This window comes from Sinohyriopsis cumingii, chromosome 5, assembly GCF_028554795.1.
Source record: "Sinohyriopsis cumingii isolate HCF-2022 chromosome 5, ASM2855479v2, whole genome shotgun sequence".
NCBI lineage: Eukaryota > Metazoa > Mollusca > Bivalvia > Unionida > Unionidae > Sinohyriopsis > Sinohyriopsis cumingii.
Window position 1 is genome coordinate 154,906,015 of NC_142965.1, and position 25,399 is coordinate 154,931,413.

General features: G+C 38.2%; 1 pseudogene across 1 annotated transcript in view; it reads left to right on the forward strand.

The window, feature by feature from the left end:
* LOC149800501 (DNA-directed RNA polymerase II subunit RPB1-like) overlaps nucleotides 1–25,399 on the forward strand; it is a 271,243-nt pseudogene that overhangs the window by 135,146 nt on the left and 110,698 nt on the right. Inside the window, exons 16-18 of the transcript XR_016421394.1 lie at nucleotides 19,357–19,607; nucleotides 20,609–20,814; nucleotides 25,165–25,389. The product of XR_016421394.1 is annotated as a DNA-directed RNA polymerase II subunit RPB1-like (transcript). The remainder of the gene's footprint in view (nucleotides 1–19,356; nucleotides 19,608–20,608; nucleotides 20,815–25,164; nucleotides 25,390–25,399) is intronic.

Here is a 25,399-nt window from a genome sequence, read left to right on the forward strand (position 1 = left end):
TGATACCATTTGTCCAAGGCAGTGTTGACATCAGCTATAGTGCAGACTGATTGGAAAGGTTTGCAAACTAAATCATTTAAGAACATTTCCTCATCAAATTGTTTGAAGTCCCTGTATTGAATTTCAATGTGTTGGCCATTTTTAGATGATTTCGGAACATGTCTAGTTATACAGACTGGGTAGTGGTCACTCAGTGCATACACTGGTACCTTAATTTCACTTATGTTTTCAGGTTTATTAGTATAGACATGATCAATAATAGTAGCACTTTTATCCGTTACTCTAGTTGGGGTGTTAATTAATTGAGTAAAGTTGTAAGTTTCAAAGCTACTTATCCATGTAGGTGGAGTTTTCATGTAGTCAATGTTAAAATCACCTAATATGATAATTTCTAAATCTTCCTTAAGTAATGCTTTTTGAATTTGAACCTCAAATCTATCAATCCAATCAGCTGTGGAACTAGGTGGCCTGTAAACCGAACATAAGAGTATTGGCTTTGATTGGGCAAGGGTTACTTCGATCCAGATACTCTGTACCCCAATAGTCTCTAGATCAACATGTCTGTTATAACTAATGGAACTGTTTACATAGAGAAGAATACCCCCACCCCCTATGGATTCCCTATCTTTTCTTTCAAAGTTGAACCCCTGTATTTGGAGAGCCAAATCATCAGTATCATCAGAAAGAAAGGTTTCACATAGACCTAGAATATTGACTATCGAGTTTGCTGTAATATTAACTTTATCTCATTCAGTTTCGGGATGATGTGTTGAATATTTAGGTTGATTACTTGCAGACTTCTTTTGAGGAGGCCAAATACATGACAATTTTGATCAGAGGATTGATCTTCAGACAAGGCAGTATGCAATGTATTGTTTTTAGACTTGACAGATTTCTTTACATTGCCTTGATTATTTACATAAACACATGAAGAAGATAACATACAAGATCCATCTGTTGTACCATGACCACATGTAGTGGATATTTCAGAATGTTCAATATGAGACTGATTTACATTACATACAAGAAGACATTGACATATTAGACACTTGGGGGGCCTCAGAGGGAGAAGTAACTTGAACAGTATCACATAGTTGTTTACATGTTAACAAGTTGCACTTTGTACACAGATCAGATAGTGCCTGAAACCTGTTTATAGAATTATAATTATTGCATTGAAAAGTATACACATATTCTAATGCATTTTGTTGCAGGATATGTGTTGCATAGACCTGTACATCATAGCCTTCTACCTATTGGTATGTGCACAACTTTTGTTTATGTCCTAGTTCGTTACAAAGATGAGAGCGAATCTGTTTTCCATGCAGACACCGCTGTGTTAGCAGCAGGGAAGTTCTACAGACCAGACGTTCCAGACCAAATAAAGCCTCCTACGAGAACTTTCTCCGTAGAAGCCTCAGATTTCAAAAATAAGCCTTCCCACGAAAATTAATTTGCGTAAATTCAACCCCGATTGCAATTTTTTGTGTGCAAATTCAATGATTCTAGACAAGGAAAAAAGGGGGGGGGGAATTTATTCTGGTGTCGATGAAGTTTACGAAGTTTGGCTGCTGATCCTAATTTTACCTCACATTAAAACAATATAGTTGAAAATAATATGAGTCGGAAAGCTAGTAGAGTTGGAGAGCCTCATTCTGCCAGATTAGCGCGAGAAGAGTTAGCGGCAGTAAGGAAACTTATCCCGGCAAAACAATTATTTAAGAAAAAAGTTCGTGATTACGAAGATTCTCAATATGGAATTACTGAGATATCGTCAAAGTTGTTGAGTCCAGTCACTGGAGCAATCGAGCAAGTCGCATACGGCGATAAAAAGGAAGATAAGGAACTTAGGAAGCGCGGTCTTATTCCTATGACGAGAGATATCGAGCAACACACTCGATTATTGCCGGAGCGAATAGTACAAACACAAACACGAGCACGAGCACAAGCACTAGCACAAGCACAAGCACTAGCACAAGCACAAGCACGAGCACAACAAGAACAAGAACAAGCGCAAGAAGAAGAACAAGCTCAAGAGGAAGAAGAAGAAGAAAGGAAGGAGGGTGTTAAAAAAAAAGAACCTCGAGATATAATAATAGAAAAATTTACCAAGAGTGGTTGGGAAACAATGGAAAAACAATTTGAGGTATTTGGAGATGATATTAGATTATTTGCTATTTTTGCTGAAGATTCCTTTGACAATAGAAAGGCGTTTTTAACTGAAGACGGATTTAAAAAAATTAAATCGCGGGATGTTTGGTATAATAATTTATTTCGAGTTAGATTTAATTTATCTGAGGCGAGAAAAACCAGTGCCCTGTATAGTACATTTCTGGATATCGCAGATGCAAGGAAGGAGGAAAAAAAAACTTCGGATAAATCACAAGAAATAACTCAACAAGAGAAAGAAACTGCGAAGTCCGACTATGAAAATCTTCATAAAGCTATCGGAAATGTTTTTACCCGTGATATACATGAACAAATCGCAAGGGGGGAAAATTTAGTAGATATCGCCGCGGATTATGATGATAGGGATAAATATTTTAACCCCGATGTTCGTGGAAAACCTCTTGAAAAAAGCAAATATATCGACTGGATATATTTTGCTAGTAAAAAACCACCTTACAAACGTGATGACGAATATTTTAAATTTATGGAAAAAGTAAAAGAAAAAGAAAAAGAAAAGGAAGAGAAGGACGTGTTAACGGAGTGGTTTAGCGAACCATCAAAACCAAAACCAAAGACAGGAAGCGGATATACTGTTTGCCCTGACAGTGTTGTCAACGATGTATCTCGCCTTGAGGTATTAATCGGAGGAAAACGAGCCGGAAATAACTCTCGCGAAGTAATCAACGAAGCCTCAGATATTTGTCAGCGATTATTCCGCGGCGGTGTCATCGACTCTCACATTTACAAGGAACTTGTCGATGAACTCATCGATTAAAACAACACAATTGAAATAACATGATTGTTCACAAACATCAGCGCAGACCCAAACAGGTCCGCGTAGTAAACTCTCGATTGCCCGTATACAGATATATACACGGCAATGGATTCGGTGATATCATTGGAAGTCTCTTTACGCGAGTAATACCTAAAATTGGACCCGTGATCAAACAGCTCGGGTTAAAAGCAATAGGAAAAATCGGCGAGACTGCCATTTCTGGTATCAGTAATTTGGCTAGTAAAGGCTTCAATGTTGTCAAAAATAAAATATTAAATTTAATGCGCAAAAAACAACCCGTCAAATTGCCTATCACCAGAGAAATGCCACCCGAAATCAGCAAAGTCATAAACGACGCGGCAAATAAAAAAATAAACGATCTAGCGCAGGAAGTTGCTAAGACAAATTTAGCGCAGGAAGTCGCTAAGACAAATTTAGCGCAGGAAGTCGCTAACACAAATCTAGCAAAGGAAATTGCTAAGACAAATCTAGCAAATACAAGCTTCATTTCAGGTAGCGGTCTTCGTTTTAGATGATATTCTTAATAATAAATGTTCGCACAAGTGTCAAATGAAGTGTTTGACATGGACGAGCCTGTAGGCAGGGATACATCCGTGCGAGATTTCCAGTATTTCTCGTACGATGCAGTTGACCCAAATACAAATAATCGCTTGGAAATTCAAGTCCACGATACAACAAGATATTTTCTTCCATCTGAGGCATATATCGAGGTTGTTGGGAGAATTATTAGGACAAACGATACCAACTTTGGCGAACATTTTAAAGTCGGATTCGTCAATAACGGCATTATGGCATTATTCAAGAGCGCCACTTACATGATCGATGGAAGAGAGATCGAATCGATTACGGACAACGTTGATATAGCAACGACGATTATAGGCCTAGCGAGATACTCGGATGATTTTACCAGATCGGCCGGTCCTAGTATGATGTTCGCCAAAGATAACTCTGATACTGCTGATCATGTCCAGTATGAAGCCAGGAGACCGAAAAAACATACTGTCGGTGCCGATGACGCCGACGTCGAAAGTGTGATGATAAAAACAAATGACAATTACAATCTTGGATTTGCCACGAGAAGAGCTATGTTGACTAAGAATGATCGAAGATTTTCCTGTGCAATTCCGCTATCTCACATTTTTGGATTTTGCAGGCATTTCCGAAAAGTTATTTACGGAGCAAAACACACGATAACTTTCGTTCGAGACGCTGCTGGCAGTAACAAAGCCATCTGGCGAGAAGCTAGTGCGGATGCCGCTAATGTCGGTAAAGTTGTCCTTGAAAAATTTACCTTGTGGATGCCAGCGATAGTTCCATCGATGCTCGAGGAAGAAAAATTATTATCATTCATGAATCAAGGCGGAAAATCCGTCATGTCCTGGTTGACAACGATGACCGACTCCTGCGATGTTAATATCAACGGAATATTTACCTGGAGAATTGCGTCACAACAAGGCGCTTCGGCACCTAGGCACATCTTTGTTGCTCTTCAAGCCGCAAACAGATACGATCAAGAACACAGTCATATGATATTCGACAAATTTGCAGCAACAAACGTTTCACTGAGAATAAACGGCCAGCAGGAACCATCAGAGGAAATAGCCATCGATTTTGACAACTATTCGACTGCCCGCGCGTATCATCGATTGCTAAGTTTCATGGGCCGCGATCAAAATATCGATACCGGATTGCAAATATCACAGCTAGATTTTAATATTCGCTATCCTATCTATTACTTTTCCCTGGAGCATCTCGATTTGGTAAAACAATCCGTCGTCGATATCCATTTCAAAGCCAGAATTAACACAAACGGACCTGCAAGAGCCATCGCGGTAATCCTCAGTGATAGAACAATGATCTTGGAAGGAATCAGCGGCAGAATGAGAGTCATCGATGCTCCTGTCGAGAACATGTGACAAATTCCAAATTTAGATTAAGCGATTATTAATATGCCATACGAACACGTCAGTGTAACTCTGACCCCAGGTCAGATGAAAAAGCTCCAATCAGCGATATCAAAGCGATGCGGTATGAAATTAACTTTGAAAAATGATCAAATTCACGGTGGACCTAACAAACTATCGCTAACTAGAGGTCAGCGTGAACGATTTTCCAAGGCCAAATCAGCGAATTCCGGTGTTCATGTGAGTCTCTCCATAGGCGCCATCAGAGACATGGTCAAAACGGGCGGCATTTTCCCGTTAGCTGCTCTTCCGGGACTGCTAGCTGGGATTCTTCCGACAGTAGCAAAAACAGTAGGATTAGGCGCGCTCTCAGGTGTAGGTTCCCAAATAGGTTCCACAATAACAAGAAAAATTACCGGAGGAAGATACCGTAAAAAAAAGGGAGGATTATTTCCCGCCTTCTCTCCCCTAATCGCGAAAATGTTGCAAAAACAACAAAAAGGATCAGGCCTTTATCTAAGATGCCCCCCATACGGATCCGGCCTAAGACGAGTCTACCAGCCTCAAATTTAGATTTGATCAGCGAAGCAAAGAATAAAAAAATAAAATTTTTCAGAGGTGTATTTATGCGAGATCAACTACCAGAAAAACCAAACCCTACCGAGACAGGAATAATAAATCTCGATAAAAATACCGGCCCTGGCACGCACTGGGTTGCCTACGCAATTAATCCTCGCGAAGTCGTTTATTTTGATTCGTACGGATTAGCACCGCCAAATGAATTTATCAGCTATGTGTCAAAACTAAATCTTCCGGTTTGGTATTCGACACTTCCAACGCAGACATTAGCGGATCCACCGATATGCGGTCCAGAGTCAATTAATATTCTTGACGCAATTTCAAAATCATCCGGTCCGTATCACAAAATTGTATTTGAATACGCCGTAGATAAATATCATGGTTGATATTTACGGTAGATTTATCTACAGGAAGGAAAAGGCAGAAGTGACTGACGTCGATCTATCAAAGTTCGCAACCAAGAGCGATATTAACAATCTTCTATCGCTGTCAGAGGTGGACCCTGGCGAAGTTGCTGTTTTTCAAAATACCGAAGGAAGATTACAAACCAGCAACGTGAAAATAACTGATATAATCAAGCGAGACGAATACCGCGATCATATCAGTCAGTTTACTCGCCAATCGGAGATGGTATTAAAATCTATTGCTGATATTACCGATATTATCGCGGTATTACCACTAAAGGCCAATATCGCGGATGTGGAAAAATCCGACAAGGAGTTATCAGCAACGTTGCTTCTGAAGGCTGATAAAGCATTACACGACGATCTTCAGGACAGAGTGACAAAAAGATTTACCAAGCTAACTAACGATCTTAAAAAACTAGACGATACATCAAAAAATCTCAGTAAAAAACTCGACGAGGATATAAAAAAATTCATCGAAACTTCCTCAATTACACACGGCGATCTCATCGAGAAAACAAAGAAAATAAACGAAGATATCGCCCAAATCAACAGAGAGATTGAATCGGCACGTGCATTAATATTTCAAAAAACCGATAGAACATCACATAACGATCTCAGCGAGAAAGTAAAATCCATCAACGAGGAAATTACCAAAATAAATACCGCGATGGGTCAGAAAATCGATAGAACATCACATAACGATCTCATCGAGAAAACAAAGAAAATAAACGAAGATATCGCCCAAATCAACAAAGATATTGAATCGGCACGTGCATTAATATTTCAAAAAACCGATAGAACATCACATAACGATCTTACCGAGAAAACAAGAAAAATCAACGAAGATATCGCCCAAATCAACAAAGATATTGAATCGGCACGTGCACTAATATTTCAAAAAACCGATAGAACATCACATAACGATCTCAGCGAGAGAGTAAAATCCATTAACGAGGAAATTACCAAAATAAATATCTCGTTAGGTCAGAGAGCAACAATCGACGATCTCAACAAAAAAATCAGCGAGGAAATTAATAAACTCAACGATCTTGTTGTTCCCGAATTTACCAAGGGGTTTAACGCGATACGTGAATCGACAGATGAGAAAACAAGAAAAATCGACGAGGATATTACTAAAATTAACGATGAAATTAACGCGGTACGTGAATTAGCGCGTCAAAAGGTTGATACATCAGCGAACGATGGAAAAATTCAAGAAATCAACGCGAAACTTCTTGACGCAACTACAAAAATTAACGATATTAACACAAAAATATCACCATTGGATATTCCTGCGTTGACGCGTATTTTGATACCGGATGAGGCGGTAACAAATAATTTATACTGCCCTGTGATATTTCTTGCTAGATCATTAAATCCCATTTGGACCCCCGATAATGATTCTTTTAAATTTACCGCGTCAGTGTCTGGTATATATCGAGTTTATGTTATATCCAAGATAAAATTCAATATAAAATCGACTTTTTATGAAATTTATGAATTTTACCCGGGAATTTTCTTTATTATGTTAGATGATGGTAACATCGCAAATTTCACACTAGAACCGCTAGACAGAACCAACATGGGACCAGAGTATTATTTTGTAATTTTCGAATATTTACCGACTGGGGGTACAATCGGTCAACCCAAGCCGGTCGCAGTTGACGAGGAAGAGAATCACGAGTCAGTTTAAAACGGAAAACCTCGATTTTACCAAGAATTGGCTAGATAAATTAATAATAATGACCGCATCGGATTACCGTTATAATCAGGCGCGATCATGGCAGGATTCGCTAAAAAAACTCCTCGACGAATATCAAACAAAAATAAAAAAATACCAGCGTAGATTAGTTACCATTGACGTCGCCGTGTACGCGGTATCCGCGGTAGTCGCTGGTGCTGGAATAATTTTATCCGCGGTAACAACAATCGCGCCGATCGTAGCAACGATAATAATCTCGTCAACAACGACAATCGCTGGTGTTCTCAATATCGTAGCGAAAAAAATCTCTTCATGCACGAGTGAGAAATTATCGTTGTACAAAAACAAACTAACCAAGATCAACGACGCGTATTCAAAATTATCATCGCTGCTTTCGGAGAGTCTCAACGATGGCGTTATCTCCGATCCAGAATTTTCGGTAATGATCGGTATTTACTCGGAGATTGAACAAATGAATATTAATAATGTCCGAACTAGCCCAGATCGTGACAAACACGACACCGCCGACAACAACGTTAATATCGTTAAGCTCAACTAAGCCAGAATTCAGCATCAATTTTCCAACACCAATCAGCGTCAAAGAAATTGCGTTAACACAATTGCGTGTCTACAACAGCTGGCCTAATGTTAGATCGAAATCATTTGGCAGATTATTATCAAACAATTCACTTGTTTTTGCCAACAAAAACAAACCCGATGGAACACCTGATTGGATCGTCGTTGGCATACCAACAGGCAGTTACGAAATTGATCAGCTGGATAAGGAATTTACCAGTAGAATATCAAATATAACTGGCGATGCTACTCCGGGAATAAAAATATCTGCGCATGAACCAACACTGTCATCGATGATAGAAGTGAAATCGCCGTACATGGTAGATATTTACCAATCATCGATTAGGACCATATTAGGTTGGCCTGAAATCGCACCTCTAGCAAAACCAAAAAAATCAGATTTTATTATTCCAGGTTGGTACGAGGAAGCTCCTCCAGAACTACCGGAACCAAAAAAAGAAAATTTTACCACCGACGAAGGATGGTACGGAGATATCAAACACAAGCCTCTGATCGATAGCGCCATCAACCTCATGAATAACCACAAAATTAACCTGGTAATATTCGCTTTTACTTTTATTAACGAAAGAATTCTCTCGTGGTTGCCTCTTCCTAAAATTCCCCCCGGTGTGAAAATCTTCGACGCTACCCACATTAAGATAATAGCCCCCATAGACGGTATCTTGGTAAGAAGAACCCTCGACGAATTTATTCAAGAACATACAATACAATTAAATTTATTGCGGGAATCCTTTCATGAATGCATCTTAAATAAATCAGGCTCATGTAGCGAAATTATCAAACGCGTGAAAATTTTAAATCAACTCGCGAATGATGTTGAATATTATCACGACATGTTTATTCAGGCGATAGTCGACGATATATCAATTGCCGATTATGTTCTTCCTATTAGCAAATTCGAGTTGATCAGAAATTCAGGAGAAAAACAAAAATTCATGAGAGTATTTGGTTTAACCAAGGAAACGCTACCAAATTTCAAATTTCCCGATTATGATGTTGATAAAATGAGAAAATCCGTCACTGATACCATCGATGATTTATTTCCGAAGTTACATGCCGCGTGGACTAAAAAAGTACAATTGGAATTAATTCTCAAACACAATAACGATCCCGCCGGGCAAGGGCGGCATATCTCGCCAGGTATCGTTAATATAACGGAAGTTATCGCGATTTATCTTCACGCGGATGTTGTCGAAGGCAGCTACAATGTTGATTCGTCAGAGTCAAATCAAGCGCAGCAGGGATTTATCTTGTATTCGTTTTCACCTAGCGCATCTCCGGGTTATTTGATAATAAAGGAGCCGGTGAATCCGTTTTATCTGCGATGTCATAATCGATTGTTGTCAAGGATAAATTTCAAACTGACGGACCAGAAAGGAAATTTGCTTGATATCCGCGGAGAAACTGTTAGTATTAATTTACTGGTAAAATCGTAAATCTGTCCACGGGGGAAAACGGGCCAAAAAAATAAATAAAATCCAGGGAAATTAAAAATTTTTAATTTTGATGGGGGTAAATACCCGTCAAATTGTGCAATTTATATAATTTCGTGAATCTGCTGGGGTAAATACCCGTCAGATTGTGAAATTTATATAATTTCGTGAATCTGCTGGGGTAAATACCCGTCAAAATTAAGAAAATTGCATAATTTCAGTAAATAAATTATTTTGGTAAATAATAAAAAAAAATTAATAAAAATCAGAAAAATTAAGAAAATTGCGTAATTTTATGTTTTTGATGGGGTAAATACCCGTCAAATCGAGTAATTTATATAATTTCGTGAATCTGCTGGGGTAAATACCCGTCAAATTGTGCAATTTATATAATTTTATGTTTTTTGGTGGGGTAAATACCCGTCAAAATTATAGAAAATTGTACAATTTCAGTAAAATAATAAAAAAAATAAATAAAATCCAGGGAAATTTTCAAAATTAATATATTTTTTTAATTTTTGTTTTTTTTTTGTGGAATTTCTTCAGGAAGATATTTCCTTGGCCTTGCTCTCATCGACAAGCTTTTTCAGTTGTCTGATGCGTGAACTTGTAATTTTTTTTGACTCGTATGCTTCTGATAAAATCAATCTAGCTTTCTCCACTAGCGTCGATAATTTAACAAAATCCTCGATGCGATCATCGCTGACTGTCGCAAGTGATTGATACATCGCGATTTGGATTTTCTTTATTAATTTGTATTCGGATGGTAGCGTGTATTTATATTCGAGTTTTCCTTGGATAATTGTTTCAAATTCGGATCGGATTTTATTCGTGTCTAGATCCGATGGAAGATTTATTTTTTTCCTTAGATCATCGATAGCTTTGATAATATTGCTTATGGTTTGTTCATTCATGTTATATTAATTTTGTAATATTCAATTATTCTTCGTCGAATATTATTGGGATATAGTAAAATTCGATCCATTCACCGAGGTCATATGAAAACGTCGCCCTGTATTTTTTTTCTGCTGCATGTCGTACCGATGCTGAATTAATTTTATAATATTTCGCAGCTGCGCTCATCGACGTGAATATCATCTCCTCGCCTGTTGCCTGATTTATCGATTTGACGGCCTTAGCTGATCGTGCGCCGCCGGTATTGCCGGATCTTAAATTTTCACTCTGAGACACTGCGCGTAGATTGGATAGTTTATTATTGAGTTTGTTTCCGTCGATGTGATCGATAACAAGTCCAATTTCTATTGGTCCGTGATAGCACTCGTATACAAACCTGTGATTGTAATAACTCGTTTTTCTCCTTTTTTTATTCTCGCCGACTGAAAATTTAAGATATCCACTGTTATCAACTCTACCAACAAGATTCTTCGTTCTAGCGTTTCTGACAACACCATCCGATGATGCCTCGTATCCCATGATCGTAGGATGAGATTTATACTCGTATGTGATTGTCATTGCAGGAATCGTTGATTTCATTTCCATTATATAATAATTATCTGTCTAAATCATAATTTGCCTTGAATCGATTAATGTAATCCTCTTCGCATGTTATCACCGACGAGGATCTCTTTTCATAATATCGCCGTAATTCCCGATAATTTTTCCCTCCACAGGACAAACACAATCGGGTCTTTCCTCGCGTACCAACTTGGCAAACTAAACACCGTTGTGGTCCTTTACTGCCTCGTCGAATCGCATATATGTGAGCGCCACAATATTCGCCTCTGCAGGATTTGTCACATGATTTTGTTGATCCGATTGGTATCCACGAACATTTATTCATTATAATTTAAACATTTGTCTAAAATATAATAATGGATATTTTTGATCTTGATGAGGCAGAATATATCATTCCTGAGGTCGATCGCGCCAAAAAAGAATTTTTCGATGATGGGGGGATTCATGTTTGGTCGACATGGAAAACTAACGCTGTTGATGCTACGATGAATCTGGAACGGGCCAAGAAGATAATCGAGCATATAAAAAACTCGCATTCCGAGGAGCGATTTATCTTTGGAATAAAATTCATCGCACAAATGCCTGACGACACTTGGATTATTCGCGATAAACGAGATCCAATACGTGGCGGTAAGAAAAACGTCGTTCTTGATAAAAATTCGAAGCCAGGATTATTATTGGGAATTGACGGTCCTTATTATACCAGGGCATATCCATCTAGCGCTGTTGTTTATGGAATTTATCGGCTAAATAATAATCCTGACATGAAAAATCTACCTGCGATGAAAGAATCACCGATGATAAATTGCGTTGCCGAGCGCGTTATCGAGCATATGAAAAACGCTCGTCGTGGATCTGGTCTGACTCAGTTGAGGTTGAATAAAATTAACGCGTGGGCGAAGACAGTTGTTGATGGCGCATCGATTGACGATGTTGCTGTGTTGAGCAAGAAACTTAAATTTCCTATTACGGTGAAAACACTATCGGGAGAAATATTATATTCGTCGCCGTATAAATCTCGAGGAGTACCAATCGAAATTATTGATCATAATTCACATGCGTGGTCGCAGTCGGTAATGATATTCCCGCGAGATCGGGTTGTTAAATTTCCCGTGGAAGGCGCAAAAGACAATTCCGATGCCATGTTCCGATATATCAAAATATTAGCCGCATCTGATCCAATATCAGTTTGGTTATTCTCGAGCGAAGAAAAATACGATCAATTTATATTGCCGCGCGGAGATATTTACCGAGATGAAAAATTGCATGAATCGATGAGAAATATCGCGGTGAAATATTCGTCAAATCCTGATCAGTTATTAACGAACTGCTTTACTGTTCGTCTGTTGCTGCTCACGCTGCCAGAGAAAGAAATTCGTGGAAACCTACAAGGAATGAATTTCTCACTGATATTCAACTTAGTTGTATCGAATACGGCCATGGCGGATTGTGGAATACCAAGTATTATTTCGAAGATATGATATCCGTTGACATGAGCGCGTGCTATCCTGGAAGTTTCCTCGGATACGGAGATTGTGCGGATTATTTTGCTAAATTCGGCCATTCCACCAACGAAATGACAAGGGTAGCAATTAACGGGCCGTTACCTGATTTTGTCATGACCGGATTCGCTTGTGTTACTTCATTCGAGTTTGCTGAAAATTTACATAAAATTTGTTATATTTGGTTTGGTCGGCATTTATCGCAGCGTCGTTGGGTCCCTACGGTGTTGTTGAGGTATATGCTGGATTCGTCAATGTTAATATCGTTGACGGTTAGCGAGGCGATTATATCGTATAGAAAACAAACTGAAGTGTGGTTGCCGACGGACTGTGAAAACGCGAAAGATATCGGAAGAAAAATAATTGGCAAATTTACTCAAGGAGGATCCGTTGATCATAAACACCGACACGCTAGGTTATTTATCAATGACGCCGAAATGGACTTTATTATTGCCGATACGGTATCGCGAGGAATATTCTGCAACAGAGAGAATATTATCATTGACGGAGTAAAGTTAGGTACCGTAATTAGTTACCTTGACGGAGAATCAGCACAGTATACGCATTTGAGATCATCGATGCTCGCTTATGTGAGTATAAATTTACTGTCGATGATAAATAAATTTTCTGATATCGCGGTAAGGGTCGCAACGGATTCGTTTTATATCGATAAGAAATATCAGTATAGGCTAGAAAATTTAATCTCCGATGGTTCTTGGGGCACTTGGAGGATAAAAAACGAAGATATCCTAGATTACTGTGAGGACGCCGATGTCGAAGATTGCGATAAATTTCATCGAGATAAATTTGAGGAAATATCGACGGCTGCATCCGCATTTGACCCAATTTCACGTAGTAAATTCGTTTACCTAAATGGTCCTGGTGGTAGCGGGAAAACAACGCGAGCGATAAATTTATTTGCGAAATCTGATATGATAGTGTTGACTCCAACTCACAGATTAGCGCGAGAAATAAGGCAACGCGGCGTTGATTCTTGCACGTATCATAGTTATTTCAAATACAGCGGTGGATTATGGGATTCGGCTCGCATGGGAAACAAATATATCAACAAAATTATAATATTTGATGAAATTTGCACAGTAAATTTAGTTGTATTACAATCATTCCTGATCTGGCTGGAGGGAAAAAATACCGCCGTGGTAATGTGCGGAGATCATGGCCAGCCTGATCCGATTGATGGTGAATCTCCTCACGAATGGCTCAGGAATTTCGTTGACTATTATGAGGAAATCGACGCTGATTACAGATCCAATGATATTTTACTGACTGAATTTAAGAAATTAATTCGATTACAACCGAATAAAATTCAATGCGATATAATGAGAAGAATAATCGACGAGACTCCGATAGATATTTTTCTTAATTTGTGGCGTCCCGATCATCTGATCGTTGCTAGTAGGAAAATTGTTCGCGATGTTATTCAGGAAATGTTATTCAAGCTTCATTGCGAGAAATTTCCAACATTACAGGTACCATTGTGTTACAGGCCCGCTGATACCAGGAAACAAAATATCAGTGTTACTTTACCCTGCGGAGAGGAAAAAATCTTAGTTTTGAATGATATTATTCTTGTTGATATTAATTTTGTTAATGACGCGATAAACGCAGAAAGATCACCATGGAAATTAGGCTACGCAACAACGATACACTCGTCGCAGGGATTGACCGTCGATGGTCAAGTTTGGATTGTCGATGATAGAATTTCCTGGTCAAATTTAGTGTATTTAGCCGTGTCAAGAGTAAGAAAATTATCTCAGTTAGGTAGAATTCGGTTTCACATTAATGACGCTGGCGGTAGTTGAGTATCTTTCGGTATTATTTGTAATTCTTCTTTGGTAAATCCGCGTTGTGGCGCTAGTGAATCTAGAAAATAAATTGCTGGTCTTCCTGACGATCTTGTTACGGCTGATATTTTGTGTGTTGTTACGCTCCAATTTGGATCGGTTGCTCTTTTTCTGCCTCCCTCTGCCTCGCCTTCTTTATATAAATACCTGACAATGACACTACCTAACACAGGTGAAATTGTGGAATCTCGCTTTAGGGGTATATTCGATCTTGTAATCGCAATTGCGGGTTTCATTGCTATTGTTCTCGTTGTCTCGTTATTTAACGCATCAATCACGTGAGGTAATCTTGTTACCCAATCATGAGATCGACTATCTTGAATAAATTCACGCGCGTACTGATATCTGAATAATCTTTCCGCTAGTGTTTTGTTGAATCTTTCGACGATAGCTTGATTGCGATGAACACCAACTATGCCGCGTCGGATTTTAACATTATTCTTCTTCATCAATGTAGTAACCGCACCGAGGAATTCTCGTCCTGGATCAATTTGAAGAAGCTTCGGCCAAGTCAGCGGAGATCGTGAGTAAATTTTCTCAAACGCTCTTGAAATTTCTGTTGCTGTTTTATTTGATAACGGTTCGGCCTCCTTGTATCTGCTTGCGATATCAACAACCGTTAATACGTATTTGTATGTGACTCCGTTGACGGTATCATGAGGAAGAAACATTAAATCAGCCTGATGAACTTCATTAGGGACACTGACAGAGAAACTCGCATATGGTATTTTCTTAGGCGGAGGAAGATAAATTTGCCAAATTGCCTGTTTCGATAGCCACGATTCAGCGGTGGATTGTTTTACTTTTGCTGCCTTGGCGAGTTTGGCTATTGCTGATTTTCCTTGCCAGAATCCTCGCGGAGAATAATATATTTGCTCCATTATTATTTACCAGCGCCGAATACTAATTTACCTTTCATTGCGCCTTTTACCAGCCAGGTTGCCAATTTTTCTTTGAAATTTTTGTTAGGAATTGCGTCTATTGCATGAATTAACCTGACATCGGCGAGATGCCGTTGTTGTAAATCCCCACTGCGATACGCAAGATCGTGATAGTAACACGCGTTATCGATGGCGTTTATTGGATCCTCGCCGGGATTTGGTTGATTATTATCGTTGAGTCTTATATCTAGCCTTGTGCCGGGTCCGCAGTAATTGTATCCTGGCAGATGTTTTTCTCCGGGATATTTTGCCCAGGGAGTTCTGGGTAATTTTGACAAGAGGGATGCGATGTCTCCTCCGATTTTTCTACCTTTTTTTTTACAAATTTGAATTTACGTGTATTACAAACTTCGCATTCTCCTGCAATTGCGTTTCTGTTGTTGCGTGTGACGATTTCGGTTGGATTTATCGTAGCTGTGCGAGTGCGACACTTAACACAATATAGATCCATAATATTCTAGTAACATGAATGTAATTGATTTTTCCGCCACGAAGAAACGCGAGCAAGCGAAACACAACGCGGTATTACCAAATTCGATTAGGATGATAATTATTGGTCCATCCGGCTCTGGAAAGACGCAGTTGTTGCTAAATTTGATAATGCGATGGCTAAAATGGGATAAGTTGTATTTGGTTGCGCCGTCCGTTGATGATCAGCGTTGCTATCAAGTACTAAAAGAATTTAGCGACAATACCGACGAAGGCACAATAGAATTCATCACAGACATCAATGAAACCCCATCCGTGGAAAATTTAGACGGCGATGTTAATAATCTTGTCGTATTCGATGATGTAATGCTGGATAAGCAAACTAATCCGGCTAGGATATTCTCACGTGGCCGACACAAGAACACCGATGTGATTTACGTGACGCAGCGATATACGCAAATTCCAAAGGTAATTAGGGACAATTGTAACATTTTGTCGGTTTTCAATGGCGTAGATACTCACACGCTGAGAAATATTCATCAGACTTGGTGCAACGGCGATATGGACATAAACAAATTCAAAATTTTCTTCAGCCACGCCCAGGCAACACCGCATGGTTTTATCACGATTAATCTTCATGATCCGCGTAGTAGATATCGAATCGGTCTTGATCAATTTTATTCATGAAACTTGCAGCCAAACTTCGTAAACTTCATCGACACCAGAATAAATTCCCCCCCCCCTTTTTTCCTTGTCTAGAATCATTGAATTTGCACACAAAAAATTGCAATCGGGGTTGAATTTACGCAAATTAATTTTCGTGGGAAGGCTTATTTTTGAAATCTGAGGCTTCTACGGAGAAAGTTCTCGTAGGAGGCTTTATTTGGTCTGGAACGTCTGGTCTGTAGAACTTCCCTGCTGCTCTGTGTTACATGACCGTGCTCTCCACAATACAAGCAGTTGTCTGACTCGTGACTAACCCCTTTTATAAGTCTTATGTACTGGTCTATATTCCTAAGGAGCATGGCAGTACCTGTGTTGGACAAGTGGATTTGGTCTCGCTGGTATAATTGTTGTTTCACTCGATTGTCTTTGAAGAAGGTCCAGTATTGCGGAACAAAGAGTATTTGGAAATTTTCACACAACATACTTAGGGTGTCATTTAGTTGAGTCATAAGTGCATCCCTTCTTGGCGGTAGACCTGAGATGATTATTTTACACTCTGCGTTTTTAAACCTGATGGCATACAAAAAACTTTCATAATCATCCTCGGTGCCCTTCAGAGATTGGCCATTACTGTAATTATTGCCACCAGTGAGAAGAATTACAGTATGATATGGTGATATATCCATTTCCAATATTTTTTCTGTAATAGTGTTAATAGTAGCAACTCTATGAGTTTTTACGTCAGTTTTATATAACCCTCTTGTTCTTACTCCTTTGATTATTGATGATCCTATGAGAAGAGATCTGTCTTTAACTATGTTGTTGATTTTGACAAGTGGGGGGTTCAGATGCATTGTTTGAACTTCTTGTTTTCCATGACTAGACTGACTGAGAGTTTGGTGACTGCTGTATTTAGTATTTGTATTTAATTTAGCTTCTTGCTGTGGGTGATTCGAGGTTGTCTTTAGAACAGTTTCTTCAGTACCTGGATTTGATGTTGAGTGAGACACATGATGGTCAGTGTTTACAGCATGTGCTTTAGCTAACTTTTGGCTCTGCCCATCTAATACCTGTATAAGAGACTCATCTTGTTTAATTGGTGTGGTTGCATCTGTTTGTGTGTATAATGATTTTTTTCTAATAGCTGGTTTTGGTATGGTCTGAGTGCCCTGACATGCTTTCTGGTCCTTTGACATGTTTGTGTATTGTGTTGTCTGGGTTTTCTGGCACACTTTTTTGGCACCTGGTTTATTCATTTGAACACTGTGTAGACTCTTTGATTTTAGTGCAGAGAGTTCCTGTTCTAACCTTTCTACTTGGGCCTGGAGAATACCTATCACTACTAAGCACTGTATGGAGGTACAAGGCTGGTTATGGGTTCCATGGAACTCAAAGGAATTTGTTGCACCTATCATAAACTGGGGTCCTGGAGTTTCCTCCACATTGATAGCAATCTGGCTTATTTCATGTAAAGCTGTGTTACTGTTGACTGGATTTGGAAATCTGTGGGCTTCAGGGATGGGTGTTGAAGCCCTTGGCTGAGAGGTAATTGATTTCAATGTGGTGCTGTCTACCATTTGCTGACAAGTGTTGATAAAATAATTTACCATTCTGTGTAGCCTGGCCCTTGTACATGAATTTTACCAGTTGTTATGTATAGAGTTACTGTGGCAGAATCTGTATCCATGGATTTATAGATCAGTCCATCGTGTGTGAGTGTCCCTGCTGAAAGTGTAGATTCTCATCCAAGAATTTCTTGATTGTTGGAATTTTGTTGGAGTCAGCTGTGATTGTTATACACTGCATATTATGTTGGATTTTAAGAAAGCTTTGAACTGAAGAGGAGTCAGAGGAGTCAGCCATGTTGGATTTTGGTGTTACACAATCTTGGTAGGTTGAATCTATTTCAAGTGAATATTTCTCTTCAGTATTGAGTGTGTCTGTATCCTTTGTATCATTTAAGAGATCATCTTGGGTAAATCCTGAAAATGAATCTGATGAATCTGATTTGAAATATGAGTAGATCCACTGAGACAGTGAAGAAGTGGCCATATTTGTTTTACTGTTCTTTTTGTCTGAATATGCAAAAATGCAAATCTGTACTTATATCCACAGACTGAGTTTACTAAGTTACCCTGACACTTTTTGCACTGCCTAAATTAGTTGCTGGTAGCACTTATAGCTAGTATATTTTCTTCTGTTTAGCTGTATTTCTGAATGTTTCAGGAGCTGGTTAAGAGTCTCATACCATGGCGGCCATTTTTAATCTCTGTTGAACTAGTATTGTACCCAGGTGTGAAAATATTACAGTAATGAGCTATTACTGTACCCTGAGTACAAATAGTACTGAAATGAACTATTGTGCCCATGATTAAACATAATACTGAAATGAACTAGTATTGTACCCATGTGTGAAAATATTACAGTAATGAGCTATTACTGTACCCTGAGTACAAATAGTACTGAAATGAACTATTGTGCCCAGGAATACAAATAGTATTATTATGCAATAGTATTATGCCCAGGAGTACAAATATTACTATAATCAACTAGTATTATGCCAGGGTGTACAAATATTACTATAATGGACTAATATTATGCCAGGGTGTACAAATATTACTGTAATGAACTAGTATTAAACCAGGGTGTACACATATTACTATAATGAACTAGTATTATGCCAGGGTGAACAAATATTATTATAATGAACTAGTATTATGCCAGGGTGTACAAATATTATTATTATGAACTAGTTTTGTGCCAGGGTGTACAAATATTATTATTTGTGCCCATCAGTATCAATAGTATTATAGTTATGATAGAATCAGAAAAGAAAAAAGTCTTTATTTTGAGGAATACAGTTTCAAGTGTATACATTATTTTAATTTAGACAACTAAGGAAATGCCTGACAGAGGACATCATCAAGGACATGCTTGGAGATCATCACACATTACAAGAACTGGAGAAGGAATGGGATCAGCTGAAGGATGATCGAGAAGCCTTACGTCAGATCTTCCCATCTGGTGACAGCAAGATTGTGCTGCCCTGCAACTTGCAGAGGATGATCTGGAATGCAAGGAAGATCTTCAGGATTGACAGATATAAGCCAACTGATATCCATCCACTCAAGATTGTGGAAGGTAAGATGTCGGTTACTGAGTTCTTCCTGGTTTTATTTTTGGCTGAAAAAGTGTCTTGTATATAATGGTTCCCAAGTTTGTGAGTTTAGTCATGTTGCCTGTTTTCTTGTCTGTCAAACATTTTAAGATCAAGTACACCACTTACATGATGCTTTTGGCTATAAAACTGAATTGCATACAATAAATTTGTTAACTCCTAAAATATCTATCCATTTTGTTACAGTTATGAAATATCTATTGATTTTGTTACAGTTAGAGAAAAATCTGTAGGTTTTGCAATTATAAAATATTTATGTTTTTTAAAATCCTAAAATATCAGTACTTTTTGTTACAGTTATACAATATCAATCCATTTTGATAGAAGTAAAAACTTTGTGTTTCTCTTTCAAACTCAATCAACTTCTTAGAGATGAAAATGCCTTTGAAATTGCAGCTATTTTATGACCTACGTACTGTAATGAATTGGATTGTACTGGATTTACTTGTACAATTAGAGTTTGGTTTGGAAAAAAGGTATTCAGATTAAGAATTGTTTTAGTTGAGTCTGTGGAATGCATGTAACTAAATTCTTATGAATGCCGTATTATTAAGATTTTATCTCCCATCTTTGGTTAAATCCACATAATTATCTCCCAGCTTTTCTCTCAGCTTTGGCCAAATCCCAAACAATTATCTCCCAGCTTAGTATAAATTCCACATAATTATCTCCCAGCTTTGGCTAATCCCACATAATTATCTCCCATATTTGGCTAAATCCAGCATAATTATCTCCCATCTTTGCCTAAATTCCACATAATTATCTCCCATCTTTGCCTAAATTCCACATAATTATCTCTCAGCTTTAGCTAACTCCCCCATAATTATCTCCCACCTTTGCTAAATTCCATAAAATAATCTCCCAACTTTGGTTAAATCCCATATAATTATCTCTCAGCTTTGGCTAAATCTCACATAATTATCCCAAATAATGATATTACTGCAGTTTAAACTATTTTCTGGAGGTGTCAAGGAGCTGTGCAAAAAATTGGTGGTGGTACCAGGAGAAGACAGGCTTAGTATCCAGGCCAATGAAAATGCAACCCTTTTAATGAAGATCCTCATTCGCTCTACCCTGTGTTCCAAGAGAGTCATAGAAGAGTTCCGTTTGTCTGCCAAGTCATTTGAATGGTTGTTGGGAGAAATAGAAACAAGGTTCCAGCAAGCTCAGGTACAGACTTAGCTGGAGAGAATGCCTGCTGTGTAATTGTTATCTTCTGTAATGTTTAATTTTGTTTTGATCATTAGACTTAAAAAATTATATTCATGAATGAGTTAAAAATTGAATGTGAGAAAATTTCTGGATTGTTAAATTTTCATGGCATGTTCAATTTTTGTGATTGTACAGTTTTATTCAATTAATTTTTTTATGTAGCAGGATTGTCAAAATGAAGCCATGTTGAGCATGAGTGATATTTGTTATTAAGGTTGAGATTGGTCATGGATACAGCTTTTTTAAGGACTTATCACTTGTCAACAAACTCTATGCATTTTACTGGGAAAATCCTAGAGCCAGCCTGAGGATGGAGAGTTGGTCACTGTGACTGAATGGAGAAAAATGGTTTACGTCACAGACTTGGATGTCATTCTGTAAATAAGACTTTGTACTGTTATTTTTTTTCTGATGAGGGTGTGAGGTCTCATTATTTGCCTCCATTTTCATATAGCATACAGCATACTGACGAGGGTGTGAGGTCTCATTATTTGTCTTCATTTTCATATAGCATAAAGCATACTGACGAGGGTGTGAGGTCTCATTATTTGTCTTCATTTTCATATAGCATACAGCATACTGACGAGGGTGTGAGGTCTCATTATTTGTCTTCATTTTCATATAGCATACAGCATACTGACAAGGGTGTGAGGTCTCATTATTTGTTGTCATTTTCATATAGCATACAGCATACTGACGAGGGTGTGAGGTCTCATTATTTGTCTTCATTTTCATATAGCATACAGCTCGAACCCATGCAGACAGAGGTGAAATTTGTTTTGTAAAAATATGTTGGACTGAATCGCAGCATGACAGATATCATTTTTCATACCTTATATCACTTCATAGATACAATGCAGTGAAGAGGACAGATGATTAATTCAAATTTAAAATGTGGGATTATTGTTTTCAATGGACTATAAAATACCATATGTACTTGTCAAGTTCAATTGCAACATACTGTGCTGGCAGATCTGGGTCTATGCAGTTTATTTGGACTAATCAGTATTCGAGTGCCAATGACACTTATCTGCAGTGTAGTGCAGTGGCAGGACAAGGTCTTTATTGTTTGTATTCCAACACATCTTATAAGTGAGCATATATGGTACACTTGTTTTGGATATTTTGTTGATATTTTGTAAGTCTCTACATCCTTTCCAGTTGAAGTACACTGGAATTTCAGTTTGATATATTTGAAGTCCCTGTGTCTTTTCTGGTTGATCCATTTGAAGTCCATGTATCTCTTTCAGTTGATGCATTTGAAATCACTGTCTCTCTTGCAACTGGTTCATTTGAAGTGCAAGTGTCTATTCTGGTAATGCATTTGAAGCTGCTGTCTTTTCCAGTTGATGCATTTGAAGTCCATGTGTCTATTCCAGTTGATGCATTTGAAGTCCATGTGTCTATTCCAGTTGATGCATTTGAAGTTGCTGTCTTTTCCAGTTGATGCATTTGAAGTCCATGTGTCATTTCCAGTTGATGCATTTGAAGTCCATGTGTCTCATGCAGTTGATGCATTTGAAGTCCATGTGTCATTTCCAGTTGATGCTTTTGAAGTCCATGTGTCTCACACAGTTGATGCATTTGAAGTCCCTGTATCATTTCCAGTTGATGCATTGGAAGTCCCATGTGTCTGTTGAAGTTGATACATCTGAACTCCCATGTCTTTTCCATTTGATATATTTAAAGTCCTTGTGCTTTTTTCCATTTGAAGCATTTGAAGTCCATGTGTCTTTTCCATTTGATGCATTTAAAGTCCATGTGTCTTTCCAGTTGATGCATTTTATATCACCATATTTTCCAGTTGACACATTTGATGTCCTTGTGTCTCTTCCAGCTGATGCATTTGAAGTCTCTATATCTTTTCCAGTTGATGCATTTGAAGTGCATGTGTCTATTCCAGGTAATGCATTTGAAGTTACTATCTTTTCCAGTGGATGCATTTGAAGTCCATGTATCTGTTGAAGTTGATATATTTAAAGTCCTTGTGCTATTTCCCATTTGAAGCATTTAAAGTACATGTGTCTTTCCAGTTGATGCATTTTATATCACCTTATTTTCCAGCTGACACATTTGATGTCCTTGTGTCTTTTCCAGTTGATGCATTTGAAGTCTCTATATCTTTTCCAGTTGATGCATTTGAAGTACATGTGTCATTTCCAGTTGATTCATTTGAAGTCCACGTGTCTGTTCCAGGTAATGCATTTGAAGTTACTATCTTTTCCAGTTGATGCATTTGAAATCCATGTGTCATTTCCAGTTGATGCATTTGAAGTCCATGTGTCATTTCCAGTTGATGCTTTTGAAGTCCATGTGTCTCATGCAGTTGATGCATTTGAAGTCCCTGTATCATTTCCAGTTGATGCATTGGAAGTCCCATGTGTCTGTTGAAGTTGATGCATCTGAAGTCCCATGTCTTTTCCAGTTGATATATTTAAAGTCCTTGTGCTTTTTTCCATTTGAAGTATTTGAAGTCCATGTGTCTTTTCCATTTGATGCATTTGAAGTCCATGTGTCTTTCCAGTTGATGCATTTTATATCACCTTATTTTCCAGTTGACACATTTGATGTCCTTGTGTCTCTTCCAGCTGATGCATTTGAAGTCTCTATATCTTTTCCAGTTGATGCATTTGAAGTCCATGTGTCATTTCTAGTTGATGCATTTGAAGTCACTGTCATTTCCAGTTGATTCATTTGACGTCCATTTGTCTATTCCAGGTAATGCATTTGAAGTTACTGTCTTTTCCAGTTGATGCATTTGAAGTCCATGTGTCATTTCCAGTTGATACATTTGAAGTCCCTGTATCTTTTCCAGTTGATGCATTGGAAGTCCATATGTCTGTTGAAGTTGATGCATCTGAAGTCCCAGTGTCTTTTCCAATTGATATATTTGAAGTCCCTGTGCTTTTTTTCCAGTTGATACATTTGAAGTCCTTATGTCTCATCCAGTTGATATATTTGAAGTCCCTGTGTTTTTTTCTTCTTCCAGTTGATTCATTTCAATATTTGAGGCATAATTAAATGTACAAACATTTCTGTCAAATTTCAAAAGCAATACACTTTTCACACCCCCATTAGCAGTCTTGTTTATTGCACTAACCAAAACTTTTGAGATGGTTTGTGCTTGGAGTTTGAAAGAAGTCTACCAGTTTAGGGAATGAAAGGTAAAGGGCCAAGTTCAGTGTAACTGGAATGAAAGGTAAAGGGCCAAGTTCAGTGTAACTGGAATGAAAGGTAAAGGGCCAAGTTAAGTGTGACTGGAATGAAAGGTAAAGGACCAAGTTGAGTGTGTCTGGATTGAAAGGCAAAGGGCCATGTTCAGTGTGACTGGAATGAAAGGCAAAGGGCCATGTTCAGTGTGACTGGAATGAAAGGCAAAGGGCCAAGTTCAGTGTGACTGGAATGAAAGGTAAAGGGCCAAGTTCAGTATGACTGGAATGAAAGATCAAGTGCCATGTTCATTGTGACTGGAATGAAAGGTCAAGTGCCAAGTTCAATGTGACTGGAATAAAAGGTCAAGAGCCAAGTTCGATGTGACTGGAAAAAATGTCAATGGCCAAGTTCAGTGTGACTAGAATGAAAGGTAAAAGTCAATGTTCAGTGTGACTGGAAGATGAAAATGGTTTCTGTACAAAATCTTTATTTTTGCTTCAGTCTCAGACTAAACTCAGAGTAAGGAAGAAGCCTTTTTATCCATTTGGTGTCAAAAGTTCAAGATCACTGTGGCTAAAAATAAAAAGTGATTTCTGCAGAAACATTTCAATTGTCAACCATGTAACAAAGTTGATGGTTGTCTTACATTTTGGGTACAAAGCCTATTGATTTTTGGAGTTAAAAGGTCAAAGACCAAGGTCACTAAACTACATACCTTGACCAGAGCTGGTGAAGGGTTTTTACTATAGGTAAGGAAGATGCCTTATGAAGAGTTAAAGTTCAAGGTCATTATGACTCAAAGGAAAATGGGTTTTGCACAGTAACTTCTGTTCAACAGTAAGGTATTTAGCCAAAATTTGTGGATGGCTTGCTTTTAGATTTTCATGTCTAAAGGCCAAAGGTCAGGGTCATTGTAAGCCTAATAATAAACTAATGGTTTCATTCAAGACCAAATACCTTTACACGTCAGAGTCATTGAGTTTGATTGGTCAGTTAGTTTCAGAGTTAATCATGACCTTCTAATGCCTACATGGAAGACTTAATATGGGGTAGGAAGACAATATACTATATATAGTATGCTTGTTAAATTTTTAAGCACTTCGTTAAACAATATTTTACTTAAAAGGTACCTTAGAACTCAATAATCTGCCTCAGGTACATCCAGGTGAAATGGTGGGAGTCCTTGCTGCTCAATCATTTGGAGAACCAGGCTCCCAAATGACAATCAGTGCATTCCACTATGCTGGTGTGTCAGCAAAGAACGTGACTCTAGGTGTACCCAGGTTAAAGGAGATTATCAACATTTCAAAGAAGCCCAAAACACCTTCCCTTACTGTGTTTCTTGTTGGCCAGGCTGCTCGTGATGCTGAGAAAGCGAAGGTATAATTTA